The following is a 22,870-nucleotide window of genomic DNA, read 5'->3' on the forward strand; positions in this document are numbered from 1 at the left end:
AGATTGATTCCAAATAATATATATATATATATATATGAGAATATATGATTGCAGATAAATATCATTCGAAATTTAAACATCAATGCAAAGCCTTAATGCGCATAGATTCATGTTTGATTTTTGGTAAATTAATTAACATGTATGCGGCGGAAGTCGGTTACATGAAAAATACGACAATCGATAAACCATGAACTATACAAATCAAATTCCGAGTGCAGATTAATTCATCTCCTATTATATCTCAATAATTCAATACGAAAAAGTTTCCTCAAGGTAATTAATTGCATATACAAGTTGTCACAAATATGAAGGGCACATAAAATATTACAAAAGAATCTGAACATTCCATCGAAACACAGGAAAATTTAGAAATTTAATATTTTGCATAAATTAATTTCAAAATTTTCCCAAAAAACAGAATGAAATTTTTCTCAAATCGCAGGATCGGATCTTGATCAAAAAAGTGATGAGAAGAAAATTCAAAGCAAGGCAGAGACAAAAATTGCTCTGATACTAAATGTTAAAAATAATTATCAAATTGTTAGCGGAAGCGAATAATGATAAAAATTAAATTTGTTCTTGAGATCTTCTTCTTCTAGCAAACAGTAGGTTGGAACCGTGGAAGTGAGAAGATGGTGTTGCCAAACTCCGGAATCCTTAGGAAGATGTTGTCAGATCTTGGAACCCTAGGATGACGTTGCCAAGACTCTCAAATAGCGATGGTGTATTCTAATTTTCTGAGAGTAAGTTTAGTAACCCGTACATGAGAGTATTTATAATTGAAAGAGAAATCGTCCATTACGATTTTTCTGCCACTTCTCACGTATATTTTGAATGTGATGGACTTAACGGGAGAAAAGTAGACTACAAATTATTGTTAGTTTAATTATATTAGATAATATAAAAATAATCAAAATTCAAATATGATTAACTAATTAATTAAACTAACATAATTTGTATTTAACAACTAACAATATCCAAAATTTTATACTATTTTGTTTAACATAATTCTAACAAAATGAAAAATTATAGTTTATACAATATAATTAATTAATATTTTGGTTAGTCCTTTTATACACATTTCTACTAATATTTAGTGTATATCATCAATTAAAACAAAAAACCACATTTTAAACAAACTACAATTTTGATGATAATACGTATAAAAAAAAAAAAAAATGAGGCTGAAAATTCTAATATTGAATGGTGATGCCGATCTATTAGAATTGCAACTCTAAAAAGCCTACGTGTTTTCCTATTGCAAAGGTTATTGTCCACATCGACAATGATATTCTTAAAATCTTCGTTCTCCAAAAAAAAAATATAATTTGGTGGTGTAGGGGTTGAACTTGTGACCGTGAGGTCATGGGTTTAAATTAAACACCCGACGCCTTAGGTCATTTGCCAAACATGGTTCGCCTAGTGTGACTTTTCCGTCGGGCCTGGTTTGCAGGGTATTAGGTTCGGCCGGAGATTTACCCGGTGCGCACTTTCAAGAAGCGGCTGCTGGTTCCCACATCATCCAAAATATATATATATATATAATTTGGTCAGACTAATCTTTCTACCCAAAATTGATAGAGTTACCGAGATCCATTGTGATGCTCTTTTATATTTTTTTTTCCCATTCGCTAATATGATAAAGCTGTGTTCAAACACTTATTTTTTTTAGAAGTAGAAAATAAAAAATTAGAGATTAAAGTGTACAAATTTCTATCCAAAGAAGATAAGCATACATATCAAACTAATTAAAAAATTATCTCAACAATTTTCATAGATATTAATAAAAACAATACAATTATTTATCTCAACAATTTACATAGATATTAATAAAAACAATACAATTATTTTTTTAGAAGTAGAAAATAAAAAATTTAGAGATTAAATTGTACAAATTTCTATCTAAAGAAGATAAGCATACATATCAAACTAATTTAAAAATTATCTCAACAATTTAAATAGATATTAATAAAAACAATACATTTACACAAATGATCAGATACAAATTGAAGAACAAATACAATGCATAAAAAACTTACCACAAAGGAGAATTATTTTATACTCATGAAAAATAAATAAGTAATGTAAATATGAGTGAATAAATGTGAATGTTGGTGAGAAAAATTATGATTGTGTAGTAAAAAACTAGATTAGTGGGAAGATTAGTTATTTAATTATTAAAATAAATTTAAAATATGTGTTTAAATATTTTTAATATTATATTTCAATAAAATATATACAGAAAATAAAATTTTATATAATATAAATAAATAAAAAATATATATTAATTTATTTATTATTATTGTAAATTAGTTTTATAAAAAAATGAGAGTTTTGAAGGTAAATAAAAATATTAATTAATTGAGGATAAATATATAAATAAATGAGTTTTGAGTGGTCAATCTTAGAAATTTAGTTAAATTGATTTATATTCGTTAAGTGTGTTGAAAACTGATAAATTTACTCAAAATAGAAAGATGTCATCTTTCGTAGGACGGACGGGACTGTTGGAGTATAAGATATTTGTTTGTGTATTGACTATATTTTAATTTAATTTTTTTGTTATAGATAAATATATTTAATTGAAAAAATAATTATAATGTTAATAAAAACAATTGATTATATTTCCATTTAACATTGATTGAAAAATAAATAATATTTAGTGATCTATTTCAAGATAATTCATACGTTTGAAATATTTTTTACTGACTTATTGCAAGAAAATTCAAGCTTTAGAAATATTTTATATTACTTATTTTAAAGTAATTTTTACTTTCGAAATATATTTCGTGACTCGTTTTGAGATAATTCAAACTTTCGAAATATTTTTCATTACTTATTTTAAGATAATTTTATTCTCGAAAAATATTTTCCGACTCATTTCGAGCCAATTCGTGCTCTTAGAATATTTTTTGCGCCGCCCCGTAAAGAAAATTCAAAATTTTGGAATATTATGTGACTTATTTCGAGACAATTTCTTCTCGGAATATTTTTGTGTCTTCTTTCGAGATAATTTATACTCTTAAACTATTTTTGTAACTTGTTTTGAGATAATTTATATTCTCATAACATATTTGGTTACATGTTTTTTATACAACACACACTTTTGAATATTTTTTGACTTGTTTTGAGGCAATTTATACTCTCAAAACTTTTTCGAGAGAATTTATCGAGGTGATGTCTCAAACCATAGTTGAGACACTAATTTGTCTCGAACAAAGGTTTCGTGACAGAAGATTGTCTCAAAATTTTTTTTCGAGACTATTTTTCGAGATAAATTAGTATTTCTGTAGTGGATTTAGGTTTAAGATCAAGGTGAACATTTTGATTTTATTTTGATAGTATTAATCAAATTTAATATATATATATATATATTTATGTAGGGTGAGAAATTAGAGTAATTTTTTAAGATTCATTATATATATATTGCTAATTAAGTACAATTTATCTTTTTTAAAGGTTCTTTTTATATATGTATATATAAATATAATTTTATTTATTTATTTCTAAGTCTCTCAAATCAATGTATATATTCAATTTGTGATGAAGATGAAGTCGTTATTAGATTTTAGAAAAAATCAAACCCATTTGTTGGGAGACAATGTACAGTTTCTAGTTGTCTATCTTAGGGTGTATTCTTTTATCAAACTTCACAAAATTTATACTTCTCATGAAAATTTCTTTGGCAAACCTCAAATCAAATATTTACTTTTTATTTTTTATATTATACTAAAAATTAATTTTATATTTAAACTATCACATCAATTCATATTTACATCATATTATATCATACAACTATTTTAATTAAAATTTTTATTATTTAAATATCAAACCAAAATCCAAACTCCCAAACAAACACACCCTAAGAGTGTGATAAGTCGACATATAAATAAAGATAGTAAAAATAGAAAAATGAGATTTCAAAAAGGTAATGGAAATGTTTAGACAGAGAGCATATCCGTTTATGGCGAATATGAATGAAGTGCATCATGCTCCCGTTGTTAGTTGTGAAACTGACTTTGTCTATAATTGTTTTATTGTTCTTTATTTTTATGGAAATGTTATTGCTTAATGTTTATATAAGGGCATTGCAATTCATATTACTTACTTTATGTTCCTTGTTTTTTAGTGTTATTTTAGCTTCTGATGAAGAGCAGGGAGTGATGCATGTGACTTAAAACTCAATTTGAGGTCAATCAACATCAATTTGGAACCGACTTTGAGTTGTTTCTAACTTGTATTTAATAAGTTCGATAATTTGTTGAGTCATTTGATATGTCTTAAACTCAAGTTTGAAGATATATGGTCCTAGTTTGGGTGAACTTACCAAGAATTTAACCCTAAGCTCAGGATCTACCGTGTCGTAATAATTGAGATAAGAATAAAGCAAATTAGATCTAACCTTATTCCTCAGCATAGTCGGATTTAGATCTGCAAACAATGGAGGGTTTTGTGTTCTTCAAGCCTATGGCGCAACCCCTCATGAGAAAACCGCCAGGGTTCCTGCCGTTACTCCGACGATGAGATATGGAACGTAATGGATGTTTCGTCTAGACCTGGGATCACAACCCTATTTATATCCCTTATTATTAATTGACCTCATCACCCAATTAATAATTTACCGGGTTTTTGCACATTGGAGGCCCGCACTTACTAAATACATTTAAGCCCAATAAATTTATAGATCACTTAATATAGGTTTAATTTGACTGATAGCCCAAATAGTTACATTTAACCTACAATTGGATTTTTAATCCAACAATCTCCCACTTGGGTAAATGTACACTGAATAGCCTTATGAGCTCATGAATGTTTTGCTATCAGATCCTTAATGTATATTACCAATCTTATCTATAAGTCACGTCAATGCGGATAAAAGCGGTCGTCACTGCATTTATCGCAATGGGACCGATTAGTGGTCACAACACTAATATAACCTAAGATTCGATCAAGTACGGATGCACAACATGGAAATTTCATGTAATGTGATCTTAACATGCCTATTTCCAACTGATCCACCTTAATTTTAATTCAGAACAACTGAATACTGAATTAAAACTGAATATTGCACACTGAATATTGAACATTGAATATTGCACTGTGCAGTGTAAACCAAAGTAACTTTAATAGTATTTGAACACTACTAATTAGCTCCCACTAAACCAAAGTATCTTATATGGTTCCATTCTCATACGAGCAATATGCTCACTATAGAACTTATGTGGAAACCCTTTAGTAATTAAGCGGATCCGCAATCGTGGAAGTTATATGAATATGTTCAATAACTAATTCATAATATAAAGTCATACAATTAAGAAACTGATGATTATTATTATCAAATAAGGTACTAGTTCTAACGAATTTTGAATTTTGGAAGAGACAAAACTCTATATCCGAATGAACAATAATAACTGAATTTGTTCAAAATAGAGATCGAAATTAAATTTTGACTAAAGATGGTACCATAAAAAAATGTCTTATCCAAAAATAAATAGTAACTAGTACTCAATAATAATCTAAAATTGTCAATGACTTCAACTTTAACCTTCTTGCCGTCACCCACATAGATGTATCTTTCAACATCAATTGATTTCAACAATAAAATAATATTGCATAGACAAACTGATGGGAGTTGTTACACCAAAATCCACCCCTAGGTGTGTCTATGTACTGAAATTAAATTAATTTCAAGAGCAAGACTAATAGGAAAAATATATCCTCTGAAATGTCTAACTTAATGCCCTCAATTTAGTAGCAATATTAGACATGTTCATGATGTACTCCCTTATGTTATGTTTGTCGTTATACTTTATGGTATTGAGACTCTTAAGAAGAGTACGCATTTTTGCCTTATCGCTTTTGGTAAAGCGTTTCTTAATTTCGACATGGAATCCATATCATCATATATTGTACTCCTAAAATATATGGAGTGCTTTTCTTAATGATAATTAGACTTAGGCGTTGGAACTATCCTACTTCTCAAATAACTGAGTGTTTCTCGCCGTATGAGTGAGTTGGTCTATTATTAATGCCAAGTCAAGATTCATGCAACCAAATAAATCATAATAAAGCTCAATAATAATGTATTCTCATCCCAAGACACTAAGTGCAACATCAATGATAAATCTTTGGATCAATAACATTGATTGCTAGCAGTCATCTTGTTGCAATAATCATATACGGATAATAAGGTAATGTCAAACAACAACCAATCTTTGGACTGATTTACTATTCACATAAGTTAAATCCATATAATCATCCCATACATACTATCACAGATGTATATTTCATTCTGTCAATTACCGACTGCCTTTGGGCCAAAGAATAATCACATGAATTAAAATACACATAAACACTTACGTTATCAAGAAAAAGAATCTTATATAAGAGAGGTTACTTTGACAACGTCAAATACTTGATCTTCACCGTCAAAACGCAGCATGCATTATTAATGAATTTATAATTTTCTTAAACTAAATTATAATAAGAATCATGTTCAATATATACGGGTCTAATTCCATAGAAAATAAAGAATGCTTATTAGCAACTGAATGCACATGTCTATAAGCTACTGAATGTTTCATGTGTGAATTTATAAAATAAATTAGCAATCTTATCTCAAGTTATCAAGCAACATCAGCAAATATCTTTGGACAAATTACTGACTCGCCAGTGATAAACTTATTTTGACAATTAAATGTAGACAATAAAGTAGTGTGTCAAACAACACTCCATCTTTGGACAGATCTATTATCCACACACAAACAATCAAAATTATCATCACCACATTCAATGTCACCAAACATGTATGCAACTACTTAATGACTGAGTTGCCCTTGGGTCAATATGTAGCCTTATCTGTCACACACAGCTTTCTAATACACAAAATAAACTGATTTACACAGCAGATGCTGCTTTGGCAACATGATTATTTCAACCAATTCAAAAAATATATTATATTATTTATTGCTAATTAAATTCACCTTAAATAAATCATGTATTTATTTTCAATACATATTAAAACTATAACAACAATAATTAATTTCTGGACTTATTAAAATAATCAAGTAGTCCAAGAAAGTAGTAAATTCAGCGGAATTATATAGGCAAAATATGCTACCCAAAGAGACTATAAATTAATACACCAAATAATTATAATCGAATTTGAATATACGCATGCCGTCCAAATACATGCTGATGTAATCCAAACTTAATTGGACTATCAAATGAATCACAATGAATATTAGATTTTATAAAATCAACACTAATGAACAAAAAAATAAATTATGCACATATCAAATTTAATTACATACACATATAAATTAATAATTTCTACAATCATTAAACCGAATGCATATATATATATATATATAAATTGAACTTCAATCAACATGAATTTTAACATACGTGCATAAACATAATTTTACACCTAATTAATTTACCATAGTACACATGCATGCAAACATGTATACAAATGAACACATGCAGATACACAATCACATTCATAATCTAATACGGCTGCTTTGATTCATAAAATATTATATATATATATGTAATAATATTATAAAAATTAAAAAATAAAATTAAAAGCAATCTAAATGGATATCAAATCGTCTAATTGCAATAAACGTCTATTAATAGTATAAAAAATAAAAATAGACATCAATTTGTGCAACAAATATAATGTGTGTCTCCATGCCAACGATTTTGATCAAACAAGTGAATTAATCCATAGATGCCAACGCAGTGATCAAGATAAATAAATAAGTAAACAAACAAAGCCCAACAATTTCATTCCAATAATATATGGATTCATGCAGAACCTTTTTAATGGGCATGGATTCGTGTTTGTTCTCAAATTCAATGACATATTATGATATCTTACGATATCAAATTGATCACGATTCTATAATCATATACATCAATTGCAAAGAAGCGAATACAAACGCAACGGCAGACGGATATAATGTATCGACAAACTTATAATGAAAATTCACACCAATTTGATTCCTATCCATTGATAAATAAAATATCTCAATGATCCAATACGGAAAGGCTCTGATACCAATTGGATTTAAATTTTACCTTAAATTCACCCAATTTTGATTTCAATTAATCCTAGAAGAACGAATTGAACATGAATTAAAAATCTAATAAAGATTTGTGTTGTGTGCGCATCGAGTCAATTTGATTAAAAAACATAATTGATCTGACCAAACATCTCAATAATTTAACACGTAAAGGCTCTGATATCAATTGTTGGAACTTACCAAGAATTTAACCCTAAGCCCAGGATCTACCGTGTTGTAATAATTGAGATAAGAATAAAGCAAATTAGATCTAACCTTATTCCTCAGCATAGTCGGATTCAGATCTGCAAACAATAGAGGGTTTTGTGTTCTTCAAGCCTATGGCGCAACCCCTCCTGAGAAAACCGCCAGGGTTTCTGCTGTTACTCCCACGATGAAATATGGAACGTAATGGATGTTTCATCTAGACCTGGGATCACAACCCTATTTATATCCCTTATTATTAATTGACCTCATCACCCAATTAATAATTTACTGGGTTTCTGCACATTGGAGGCCCGTACTTACTAAATACATTTAAGCCCAATAAATTTATAGATCACTTAATATAGGCTTAATCTGACTGATAGCCTAAATAGTTACATTTAACCCACAACTGTATTTTTAATCCAATATCCGAACTCAATATTTTTCTGCCATAGTTACAACAACTAAGGAAATATGAAAATTTTAGCCAAGTAAGTGGTGATGTGTTTAGAGATTCATATATAGTTAGTCCATTAGAAAATCACCCTTGATGTTTTAGCTTATGGAAAAACTAACCCTCTAAATTAACACAATAGCACAATCATATAATTATTCTCCATAAAATGCATATAAAATATTATTCCAAAGAGGACTAAATTGTAAGTTTAATAAAAGATTAATTTTAATTGCTTTCAGTTAGGTTTAATGTTAGTGTATTCTTTCGTTATTTCTAAAAGACTTATATATAATTTAGAGACACAAAGGATAATGTGATTCATTTCCAAATTAATAAGAAATTGTGTATCTTCATCCTCATATTGGTTTACTGGATTTAATTTTTTTTTTTACAATGAAATCTTAGTTTTGTTTGATTTTCAAGTCAAAGTTTTGAATGAATTCGGATTATTTTATCATTTTAACTGTTACTTTTACACAAATTTTACTATATTTTATTTCTCTTTAATCGCTTTTACTTTTTGGTGTTAGTTTTTTTTTTCAAAATATTACTATTATCAGTATATCGAATCAAACGATTTATTATTGAGCGATGATTTTAACGCTTTAAATATTTTCTTGTTCACTAGATACTAATCTTCTACTATTGTCACCTAAACTCCAATTGATGAATTGAACTTTGTAAGTTTACATCGATAATAAGCACAAATATATTTACAAGAGTTGAGTTGAAAATAAATACTATCGAAACAATGAAACCATGTCGAAAGGGTTTGCGGTGTTGTACTTTTTAAGGGATAAAATATGCTTTTCAAGACAACAATTTGTAATTTTTTAATTTCATTTTTAATACTTTATTTTAGAATAACCAGTACTTCTACAAAGTGTTCGAGATATTTCTTTTTTTGCCTTAAACAAACTTTATTCGGTCGAGACTAATACTTTTTTTTAAGAGTTGATTTTTTTTTTTCAAATTATTTCTAATATCAGTATATACATCGAACGATTTATTGTTGAGTGATCATTTTAAGATTGAGCACTACACAATGTTTCACTATAAATATTTTCATACTACAAAAAAAATATCAATTTGCAAGGGAAATTTACTACCGTATATAATCTATCACAAAATTGGAACATTATTTACTAGAATAAAAGAAAAGGGTCGTAGTTATGATGCGTTGTGAGGAAAAATTGCAACTAATTAAATCTGTAGGAGAAATCCTATAATTTACACGTCGGATATGTAAATAAGTCACAAAATTGCAATGGAAATAGCCAGAAAATTCATCCGTCCCAGAAATCCTATAATTTACACGACGCATAATTCGGCCCGTCGCAATATTGTAGGGAAATCTGCTACAATCTGAATCTCTTGCAATTCCTACAATTTACACTACGAATAATTATGTCCGTCACAATATTGCAAGGGCATCCGCAACAAATTGAATCTCTTGCAATGTTTAGGTATTTATTCCCATAAACAAGATTACAATTCCGCGCAAACACACATCACGAAAACACACCCAAACACATCCATTGCACCGGCGACATCTATTCCGGCCGTTTGGGAAGTTTTATCACCGCTGACGGAGCTGAATTTGGCGGCAGCTGAGGTATGGTCAACTTTCACCGTTTGCTTTTGCTCGGGTAACTTGAAGAATCACATGTGTAAGGATTCCAGGGTTTTGTATTATTACAATTTGTGTTCGATTCATTAGCTATTTGTCTTGTTTCTTGTTGTTTTTGCTTATGACATCAATCCTTAGGAATGTGTTCAATTAATTTCAATTTAATTGTTCGATTCATTTCAATTTCAGGAGCTATTGACCTTGTGTTAATCAGTTAATAGATTATAATTTTAGTTTTTCTTTGTCTTCTCAACTAAGCTCTGTTCGTGGTTTTTTTTTTTTTTTTTAAAGAAATAGATAGATTGATGTATGTTAGAGTGTTCAACATTAATATATTAACTCCGTAAGTAATATAAGATGATAATGTTTCAGGACATCATAATCTGAATACGGATGCACTTTAAGCTTATAATAATCAAAATAATATGATTGCAAATACATTAGACATTCGAAATGGTTTTTCATAATGCTCAAATTTACTAATTACACCTTGTTAACAAAGCATTGGGAATTTAAAGTTGGTCTCACATTTGTTGCAGGATTGAGTTGGTGGCAGCTTGACTCCCCCATCAGAGTTGGCAATATCCAAGTCAGTTGATGACTTCCTAATTTTCATTTGCAATGAATGACTATGATCTAATGGATTTAAACGATTACATTTTCTTTTGGGCATTATTGAGGCCATTGTATATGTGACTCTGATGCTTTGAATGAGTTTTCTGGTATATAAACATTATTATTTAAAACCTATAAGTATAGGTATTTATGCTTTGAATGATTGATGCCGGTAGATCGATTTTTACACAATTGTATTTCGGCTTGTTAGTATTTTGATAATAAAGTTTTATCTTAGAATAAACTGCAAGGCTCTGGATGTGGCTGAAATAATCATAATAGAACAGTCCGATTTTGTTTGTTTTACATTTTTAAGTTTTCTTCTATTTGAAATTTTCAATTGCTTTGTTTGCAATATTCACAATGAGTGCAAAGTGTCATGTATGAGCTTATGTCTGATCCTACAAGAATGATTCAGTTATAATTTAGCTAAAACATATTACTATCTAATCATTTTCAACCATATATTGAAATCCAATTACCATATTATTTGGTGTCATGTGTCTATATGGTTTTTACCCCCAACCAATTGGGAATGACATCTTTCGTTCCATTTATCAATATTTAGAAAGTTCTATGGATATAGGTTAATGATTCTGTCCCAATTAGAAGAGCAAAAGGCAGTTGAACTCGAGAGGAGGTAAAAAAGAGATGCTCTTTTATATTGTGTTCAATCTAGAATATGTTTTTGTTTTGACCTCATATATGATCTAGAAGAGGGGAGTTTAATTGTTGCACATAAAAGAATTCTAGAAGTTTAGTACTATAATTTTTTTGACATTTCTTCTTATATTCTGTTGCCAAGCATGAAATATGCATGTAATTAATAAGTGTAAACGGCTTTGGTTCAGGATGATACATTGAAAAGGGCTGTTGTAGCTTACAGGGGAAAGTGTTGGAAGAAAATAGGTATATTTAGGTCAAAATATCATCTCTTTTGTCTAATATTTAGTTTGCAGCCTTTTTTCTATTTGCAACATAATTCTTATTGAAATTCTTTGATTGATTCGGTTATCTTAATGCTTGTTATGTTCTATTCAAGTGTTTGACTTTTAGGTATCCAGTAGATTCCATCACTTTGCTGCCACACACATTCTACTAATTATTAGATTGGAGTTTAAGTAACTGCTTCTTGGAAGTTGTGATGAAACTCAAATGTTGGCGGCACAAATGGGAACCAGCTGTAGATAAAACTGTAGTACGTAGATTTAAACAATGGGAGATGTATGAATAGCTTCCTTACACATTTTGATATATAAGAGTTGGACTGCAAATGCTAATACCTCTTCATTCTTCTGTTTGATTACTCAACTAGATAAAATGCGGTTGCAAGAATATAAAATATGTAACTGAAAGACTGTTCTTTGAGTTGAATAAAGTTTTGATAACCAATAACAATCCAATCATAACCATTGTTGTTCTTAGTTTGAATTATCTTCTCAAAAAGATTGGCATTTATGCACCGGAGTTCTGTCTGGATAGAACATAAGTTCAGTGTTATAGATGGCAAAAGGTTCTGAATCCAAATCTTGTTTAAGGTCACTCGACTCAAGAGGTTGGTTGTTTATTCCTCCAAAAACATGTATCAACCATTCTAATATTATATGTTTGATTACAAGATTTATGTTCTTAGAGGATGAGAAAAAACAAAACTAGGGGATAAATATGGACCTAAAAAATGGCCTACTATAGCAAAGTCTGACTAAGCAGTTTGTTGTGTTTATTCGGTGATAAGTTAATTTTCTCTGATTATTGAGAGTGATTAGTATTAGCTAATAAAATTAACCTTTATAATTGCTCATGCTGTCATTTTTATTGTTAGAGAATCCAAAATCATGAATTCCTTCAATTTTTGGAACACTTGGTAATTAACTGATCAATATATAGTGCACTTGAATGATTTTGTAATTTGTAGTTGCCATTTGTGACAGGTGAAAAGACTACAAAGAGCTTGTCTCAAAAACCCTGTTAAGGTAGCTGTGTGATTGTTTCCCGTTAGTTTTCAATAAAACATTCTCTACACAATAAATTTCTTATTATTCTAAGTTTGAGTATAGATTGAAGCTGCTTCCAAGTATTATACCGTTGATACGCTGAAGCAACAATACTATTTTGTTTCTGCAAAAGTACAAGGTCCATAGGTTTTCATGATTTTTTTCTGATGTGATTTTTCATTTCTCTTGACATTGATACAAATATTTTCCCCTTTTTCTACTTTAGGATTGTTATCTTGTATATATATTGACCGAAATGTCGGGAAGTACATCTATGGTTTTCACCCGTATATATGATGCAACGGCCCTTTTGACTTATATGCTTTGGAATCTTGGATTCAGAGCCATTCCATTAATGGCCATATGACTCAGATAAATGTCTGTAAACATGCTTGTTTTCGTCATCTCGTACCTATAATATTATAGCGGTAACTGATAACCCCCCTCTCTCTCAAGAATTCAAAAATCATCACAAGAATCCCAACAGTACTGCATTTGATTTTGTTTGTAGTTTCATTTTTCATCATGTATGTATGTTATGTATACCTTTAGTTGAGAGCTAGCTAGCTACCTTATCAAATTCAAAATAGTTGTTTATGCAAGTAAGTTCTTGCATGTGCTATGTTAGTTATGTAGACTTTTGTGATCAAAAGAATATTTCGACTGCAAGATAGCATAGAGTTTGTATCTCATTTGCATCTCCTCAAAGAATAAATCAAATTAGTGACTCTTTGATGGCTTAATATTGACATGGGATACCTATTGCTAGTGTTACCATGATGTAATTTTTTTAGATGCTTTTGAATCCAATATACAGTGTTTTTCTATAACTTGATTTCTTAATTAAAAAATGTGAATTATATTGTTGCCTCACTCTTTCACGTTAATATAAATGACCTCTTGGCTTGTTTCTTTCGCAATGTTTGTATGTGGGATTTGTGTTAATCAACATATTTCAAGTTCATCGACTATATTTCTTTAATTGTGTTGGAGTTGTGTGTCAATGACAGGTTCTGTTTTTGATGCTTAGACTACGTAGCATGTCTTGATCATGTCTATATTTTGGAATATAGGCAAAATTTTTGAGAAGTTCTACTATCAATAAAGTTATTGTTTTGTATGACAATGACAGCATAACACCTTGAGGCATAAGGATTAATAAATTTACTATCTTTTTAATATAAACTTGACATTTACTTAATTTTTTTATTACACAAGTTATGTATGGTTATTATAATTTGATTTTTTTCAAAATGATTATGCTCCAGGTACACTTGAAATGACTTCAAGAGGTTGTCTAGAAGTTGATTTTGAAACGATAGCTGGATATCTCATTTAAGTTGCTCGTATTGATAGCTCTATACAATAAGAACATGGAAACAACCAAAAGGATTTATTAAAGGACTTGAGAACAACAAAGAAATCATTGAACTTTGGAACTGGGTAGGAAGCTTTGTCGCAATTTACCATGACGGGATTTGATTGATGATTTATTATTATATGTTTTTTAATTACCAGTTTAGTTGTTTTGTATGATATTTTGGTAAATGGAACTAGATTTTATAAATTTATATAACATGTGCTACTAGGGGTATTGATATTAAATATATTTTATTCATATGTGGTTTATTATACTCTATTTGATTTGAAATTTTTATATGATTTTCGTTATTTTTCATATCTTTGATGAGAGATATTAATCAAATCATTAATTTTTTTTTTTTTGTGGAGGATTGAATTAATATTTGTTATATACGTCCCGGAAAAATTGGCAAAAGCGTATACTACACAAATTGCGACGGAATTAACAATAGTTATATACCATCGCAAAATGTTAACTTTACGACGTTGCAAAAAATTGCAACGGAGTCAGCAACAAACCATTTCTCTTGCAGTGAACTACGTCAATAGTATCTTTTTGTAGTAAAATTCCGTGGCAAAAAATTGTGACAGAAATAATGGTCACTAATTCTGTGGAAATTTTCTGCAACGAAAAATATTAATTGTCACATTATATTACTACAATAGTATTTACTACTGCTCCCACTTGGATGCAAATTCCATTGTAATTGGAAGTTGTGACGGAAATTTTGTCTGTTGTGACGAAATTTTTTCGTAGTAATTTGTAAATTTTTTTTGTAGTGATGTTTTCTATACTAATCTTGTACTATTGTGACCTAAACCCCAATTGAGTGAATTGAACTTTGTAAGTTTACATTGACAATAAACATAGATAAAATTTCATGAGTTGAGTTGAAAATATATACTATCGCAACAATTAAATCATGTCGAAAGGACTTGCGGTGTCGTTTGTACTTTTTAAGGGAGAAAATATACTTTTTAAGATAAAATTTTGTAGTTTCTCGTTTCATCTTTAATACTTTACTATAGAGTAACCAGTAATTCTGCAAGGTATTGACAATACATGCTTTATATAAGGTGTTGTATGAAAAAAAGACTATGTCCTTTTCATATTAATTTTTATAATGAATAAAAATATTAAATAGAATGCATCACCAATACATATAACAAACAACGTATCAAAGAGCCAATAATGTAGCTCTAATTTATAAGTTTCAAAGAGAATCAACAACTTCATTTTGTTCTTCCAAAAAAAACAAGTTTTAAAAAGTACCCTTAATAAAAAATATTATATCACTAATGCAGTGGGGGATGTTTGCATGTTCTTTTATTGGAAAAATTGCAAAACATGCCCTGTATGTAGGTCCAATTATCATTTTCAAATATTTTTTTCCACTTTCGCAATTTAGGATATTATGTGTACTCCGGGCGTTATTTTTGCCCTCCGGCACCGGAAAAATGCACGTGACCGTCACGTGCGCCTTCGTGGCATGGCCGGCGCATACGTGGACTCCGCCGTTGCTGTGTTGTCGTCCGCGTGGTCGTCGGACAGGTGATGTGGAATTATTGTTCTTCCACTTTCACAATTTAGGACATTATGTGTACGTTGGGTATTATTTTTGCCCTTTGGTGCCGAAAAAATAATTTGTTCTAAGTTTTTAATTTTAATTTGGTCCAATCGGGCCAAATTTAAATTATTAAAATATATAATTTTTTTCTTAAAAAATAATTCCACGTTATCTATCCAACGACCCTAGAATAAATTGTTTTTTCGGAACCAAAGGGCAAAACCAATACTTAGAGTACACATAATGTCCTAATTTGTGAAAGTAAAAAGAAGATACTTCCACGTCACCTGTCTGACGACCACGCGGATGACAACATAGCAACGGCGGCGTCCACGTATGCGCCGACCATGCCACGAAGGCGCACGTGACGGTCACTTGCGTTTTTCCGGCACCAGAGGACAAAAATAATGTCCGGAGTACACATAATGTCCTAAATTGCTGCTTTTCATTTTTATAGGAGTAGGTGCTTGCGAAAGTGAAAAAAAATGTTCGAAAATGATAATTGGACCTACATACAGGGCATTTTTTGCAATTTTCCCTTTTATTATATCCAGACCTTTCACAATTTTTGCATTTTCAAGGTTCAATATCAATATGTAATAGTATTCTTTTGCTTCTTCATGCCCAAGTTGAGGACAAACATTTGGGGAATGAATCACATCTTCAACCTCAACTTGAGAGCTATTAAGCTCAAATGTTGGAATACGATTTATCGCCACTTGATAGGCCTCTTGGTACATGCCTACTTTATAATATTCATCACAAAAATTATACAATGATATCTCTTTGTGATGTATAAAAGCACATGCATGCTTGTAAGGAATTTCATATAGTTTTCATTATTTGCAAGTACAAGTTCTCATTTGCAAATCAACTGTGCACGACTCATCATCACCAACAACATCAAAACTCTATATATTTGATCTATCAATGTGAAGTTTACGAGATGCCAAAGATAGTTGTGCCAACATCTTCTCCTTTTTTGGACGCAAGGTCCCTATCATACTTAATGATTCTTTTCTTCTTTTTTTGCATCATTATCGTGATTTTTCTATGAATATTGTCAACCATTCTAACTATAGGCATGGATCGTGTTTCTCTAACCCAATCATTCCAACATGTGAAAATATTATTGTTAATCACCCCCCACCCAGATTTCCTTCAAAGATAGAGTTGGCTCAACACTCGAGGTGAGAACGTATACTAAAATCCCTAGCAAGTGGCATAGTTTCCAAAATTTTACTTATCTCTTCTTTGGACAATTGTCTCTTTGGAGCATTTGCAATTGTTTGAAAAATAATTCTCCATGATTTTTTGTTGTGATGTGGGTAACTTCTAATCACCTATAAAAGAAAAAATAAAACATAAATATCATGTATATATATATATCTCAATATTATTACAAAATATAGATATATTTATCTATTTTTTAAGTTATCTACTAGGTGTCTTAGGCAAAAAACATCGTGACTATCAAGAAACAATATAGGAATAGCCTTAAGCAATCCAAAATGACGGTCTGAGAAAAATATGTATGCATTCCACCATAATCGACTATTCATACCAATGATGATTCTCAATTAAGAACAAAGCCATTTCCAATTGTTATTATTTTCGGCATCCACAACTCTATTTAACGAATAATATAAAATGATATTAAAATTATACTCTGACTCTATCAATACATGTATATATGAAAATTAATTCATATCAATATACTTGCATATACAACGGTAAAGAGATCATCATTTTGATCAAGAGTCCCAACACTTAATAAATAACCATGATACATAGTTTTTATACGTGTGCCATAAAAATAAAAAAGTAATGATCTGCATCATCGGATAAACCCAATCAGACAAGCTTCAAAGCTCAAAAATAACTGTTGGAACTTATTAGTGCTAGGCTCAATCTTTAAATCGACCATACTTCCTGGGTTAGTATGCTTTACTACAACAAAATACCAACACAACTTGTCAAAACAATTTCTTCCAGCCCTATTAATATCTTTAATTGCATTTTCTTTTCCTATCCACACTTTCTTGTACTTAAGTTCAATGTTATTATTGATCTTATAAGATGGCTCATCTTTCAACTTTTCTTTCACAATATGTGATACCCATGTCAACTATGCTTTTGGATGACTTCTACTTTGAAAACTTTCTTGCCCACAACTATGATACATGTTACATTTCCTAATGCAAAATAATTCGTTTGTAACATGCTTCGAAGCATATATCCTCCACTGACAACTTTTCACCGAGCAAATGAAAATAACTTTTTGTTGATCATTTTTAACATACTTAAATGACTTCAAAATTGTGATACTATCATTCTTGAAATCTTTTCGAAAGTTATTTGCATTCTTAAATGATTGTCTTTCTCTATTTATGTCATGACGCCATGCATCTAAGAAGTTGCTTTCATGATAAAATCATTTTCATTAATTATTCCCAATTAATAAAGATATTGATAAAATTATAATTATAACCATCAATGAAATTATAATTAATAGGTATATATAATAAATAAATAATATTATATTTAACATGATTTATCTAATATTATACATACGTGGGTCCATTTTTTAGTATATTTTATTTATTTTTTGTTTTTTTTAATGTAATAATTTTTTTTTGGTTATCGCGGTTGTCGAGTGCTTGATCGACCTGCCGAAGGTCCATCATGTTGCTAGGTATAAGTCATTCGGATTAAACATACAAATCCTTTTAATTAAATACTCCCTCCGTTCATATATTTATCCTTATCCATATTACTATAAATACGAGAATTTAGGTAAAATATAATTAATAAATAATTAACAAGTATATTAGTAAAAATAAGGGTAAACTATTTCTTTTAATCCCGTAACTGAACTCTCTTATTATATTAGTCCCGCAAGTGGAGTCTGTCGCAAACGAGTCCCGTAAGTGAAGAATTTTTGCTATTTTAGTCATCCAGCGCTAACCTGGCGGACACGTGGATTTTATTTTCTTTTTCATTTTTTTTAATTTTTTAAAAATTTATTTTTAATTTTTTTATTTGGTCCAATTGAAAAAAAATAAAAAAATAAAAAATAAAATAAAATAAAATCCACGTGTCCGCCAGGTGTTGATAACCTGACGGACACGTGGCTTCCGGCGAGCCACGCGGCCATCTTCGGCGCCGGAGGACTAAAACAACGAAAGTTTTTTACTTATGAGACTAGTTTGCTACAGGTCCACTTACGGGACTAAAATCCTAAAGGTGTCCAGTTACGGGACTAAAAAAATAATTTACCCTAAAAATAAATATAGATTAAAATTAAGATAACTAAATATTTTAATTAAGATTAAGAAATTATAAATTATGAAATTTACAATATGATTAAAGTGTATAATTATATTTCCAAAAAATGAAAGGAGAAATTATGTGGAACAGACGAAAATGGAAAAAATAGACATTTTATGTGAGACGAAAAGAGTATATATTAATCAATAATATATAAGGTTATTTTTTTAATGAGATGCCATTTTGAACTGTAGAATCAGAAGGATTTTGTGATTGCATTAGCGTCATTCAACTTCGATTAGGAATCCCATCACAAAGAACTATTGTTAGAGATTGCATTAATATTATTGATATATGAGAAGTTAAAGTTGGAGACTTTTGTCAAGAATTACAAGAGTAGTGTTTGCCTCACCACAGATATTTGGATATCTTGTCAAAATCTGAGTTATATGTCATTAACGTCCCATTTTATTGATGATGATTGGAATTTGCATACAAAATTTTTAAACTTCTCACAAGTTCTTGGTCGTTCAGGTTATGCGATTAGAAAGAAAGTTGAGGATTGTTTGGTGACTTGGAAGATTAAAACTATTTTTACTATAACGGTTGATAATGCAAGCGCGAATAATGTTGGTTTGAGATATCTAAACGATAGGTTAAAGAAATTGGAAATGGTGACTTTTGATGGAAATTGTTTACATATGAGATGCGGTGCATATATTTTGAATCTCATTGTTAATGATGGATTGAATGAAATAAATGGTTCAATTGAACGAATCAAGTATGCTATTCTTTATATGAAGTCTTCTTCAAATTATACACAAGCATTCAAAAAGTTGATGGAAAAGCAAAGATTGAATACAATTGCTATTGCTTCATTAGATGTTGATAGAAGATGGAATTTAATATATAATATTTTGGATTCCACCTTAAGAGTGAAAGATGCATTTGATTTGTTGGAGCTAATATGACAAATATAAGGAGAAGTTAAAAAAGAACGACAAAGTGCCACCTACAGAGGATTATTGGTCATATGCGCGTGGATTTCTACCATTTTTTAAGTGTTTTCATGATACAACTGTTAGAATCTCTGGCTTTAACTATGCAATTGAGAATTTATACATGAAAGGAATTTTTCGTATTGCATATAATATTCAATCAATGGTGGAAGATCAAGATCCATTAGTTAGATTAGTAGTTTCTAAGATTTCGGAGAATTTTTTTAAATATTGGGGAGATTGGAAAATTGTTAATCCAATCTTGCAACCATTCTTGATCTATGCCATAAAATACGTTGTGTGAATTTTATGATCAATCACGTGTATGCAGAGAGTGAAGCAAACTAATTGCTTTCGTCAAGTCAAGATGTTTTGAGAATGATGTTTGATGAAGTGGAACATTCTAACATGGCTTGCTGTAGTGCTACACCAAGTTTCTCCCAAATTGATGACTTTGAGAAAAGATTGCAGAAAGAGTTGGAGGAATTTCAAGCAATTGAAGTATATAATGTGTTGAGATCTGAGTTGGATAAGTACATGGATGGCGAATGTAAAAAGATGACCCAATCGAACTTTAATATCTTGTATTTGTGGAAAACAACGGGGTCCAAATATTCAACCTTTTCTCTCATGGCAAGAGATGTATTGGCCATTCGACTATCTATGGTTACTTCAGGTAAGCTTTGCTTCAGGTAATATTTCAGCACGAGAGGTCGTGTTATTGATCATCTTTTGAGTTCTCTTACCCCAAAGTTGGTTGAAGCACTCATGTGAAGCACATGTTTTGGATTTATATGAATAACATCGATGTAAACTATTTTTGTAGTATCAACAATTTTTTTTTTTTAATTACAGATGACTTCTTTTTGTACGATGTTTTTTCTCTGTAGTGAAAAAATTATTACTCTGGATAATTCATGCAACAGCTGTATCAAACTGTTAGCTGCAGTAGCAGACTATCGGTGGCAGTAGCAGTAATTGTTAATATCCTCCCATATGTATCACTCTTGAAAATTCACTTTTTTTTTTTATTTTAATTTACAGGTTGCTTCCATTACAATTTAGGTTATTGAGCTTTCAAATTTTTGTGCTAAATAAATTTATTATATTATAGATGTAGTTTATTTTCTTAAATTTATTGGTTTTTTTTTATCATATTATCTAATTTTTCAGGTTTAGATGTTAAAAGAAAATTTAAGGGTGTGTTTGTTGTGTGAAAATAGTTTGAATAAATATTTTTATGTAAGGTATAGAAAATTAGGCAGAGAATATAAAAATAATGAGTGTGTGTAATATATTTTGGTATATGGTGTAGGAAGTGAAAGAGAAAAAAAAATACACTATTGTCTCACATTGGAAGAGATGACAGTCTCTCCTCCTTAATATGTAAAGTGGTCCCATTACATGATAAATTGGATTGGAATGGTTGGGCTCTTGACATGGCTTATTGATTGGGCTAATATATATATTGTCAAGATTGGGCCTTGGGTCGTGGGGGCTCGTGGGCCAGGCCCAATTGCAATTAATCCAATTTTCCTCTTTTATTTATTTTATCTGAATATTGTTTTGACTGATTCAAAACAGATTTGAATTAATCAGATATTATTATAACGTGCGTAATGGGATCAGATTTTGTGGGATCAGTTCTCTCACGTTACACCAATAAATAAAACTCCACATTATTTTTTCAAAAAATAGAAGAAAAAGTGCTCTCCAAAAACTCTCGGATTTTATTTTCTCTCACTCAGTGCTCTCCAAAATTTTCTCTGTAATCAAAACTCTTCCAAAATTCTTCGATTCTTCTAATTTGGTTCACGGGATCTGTAATTCCGTAAGATTCGTTCTATCCTGGGAGGCGATCGGTGACGCCCGAATTTGCTTCAAGGAAATTGCGTATTACGAGAGGCTCGAATACGATCTCGATTCTCCGTTATCAGTTTTGTTATTAATAGTTTCGCCAAATCTCAGATTTCGCTAAAACATTTGTCAACAATCTTGAAACGAATTTCTCGTCCCCTTCGTTGTTGAAATCTGAGATGGCTGACGAAATTCCATTTATCCACGATCAAATTGCGGCTGCCCAGGTCGTACCTGAAGATGAAGCGATGATCGACGCGATGAACGATCCTGATAGAAATCTGAACGATCTGAATGATGACGTCCAGAATGGTGTTGACGGAGACGAGAATGAGGAGGTGAATTCCAGCGAGTCTCACACTTCCGCTCCTATTGTTCCGTTATCTCAACCAACCCGCACAACGGGTGAAGCAGTTGAAATCGTTGTTGCTAGACATGAAGAGTGCGAGGCGGCCAGAAGGGCTGCTGCGAAAAAGGCTGCGAAGGTAGCATACGAAAAGGCCTTCAAGGGGGTGATGGAGGGGGCACAGCCTATTGCTGCGACCTCCAACCAGCCTGTTGTTGGACTGCAGAAACGGTATCTTGTTGATGCCCGACTGAAACAGCCTGCTGCTGTTATGCCTCGTCTGCAGCGTATGGTTGTAGGACATGCGCATGGTCTCGTTATGTCTGCTGGACAACAACTAGACGATTTTGAGGGTACACAGTCTGTTGCTGTTACAGACCATGCAATGCAACCTGTTGCTGCAACTTTTAGGCAGTCCGTTGTTGTAGCAGCCGATAAGCCAGAAAAATTCAATAGGCAGAATTTTAAAACATGGCAGCAGAAGATGTTAGTTTATT

General features: G+C 30.7%; 1 long non-coding RNA gene across 2 annotated transcripts; it reads left to right on the forward strand.

Moving 5' to 3' along the window:
* The first annotated feature begins 10,035 nt into the window (after positions 1 to 10,035).
* On the forward strand, positions 10,036 to 14,556 carry LOC127248824 (uncharacterized). 2 transcript variants are annotated; one of them, XR_007838160.1, is made up of 5 exons: positions 10,036 to 10,348; positions 10,903 to 10,952; positions 11,830 to 11,887; positions 12,910 to 12,951; positions 14,241 to 14,556. It is a non-coding gene; the product is annotated as an uncharacterized LOC127248824 (long non-coding RNA). The 2 variants fall into 2 exon arrangements; XR_007838159.1 differs by lacking the exon at positions 14,241 to 14,556 and adding an exon at positions 13,036 to 13,095.
* Positions 14,557 to 22,870: the final 8,314 nt, after the last annotated feature.

Source organism: Andrographis paniculata, unplaced genomic scaffold, assembly GCF_009805555.1.
Source record: "Andrographis paniculata isolate CXL003 unplaced genomic scaffold, ASM980555v1 Contig34END, whole genome shotgun sequence".
Taxonomy (NCBI): domain Eukaryota; kingdom Viridiplantae; phylum Streptophyta; class Magnoliopsida; order Lamiales; family Acanthaceae; genus Andrographis; species Andrographis paniculata.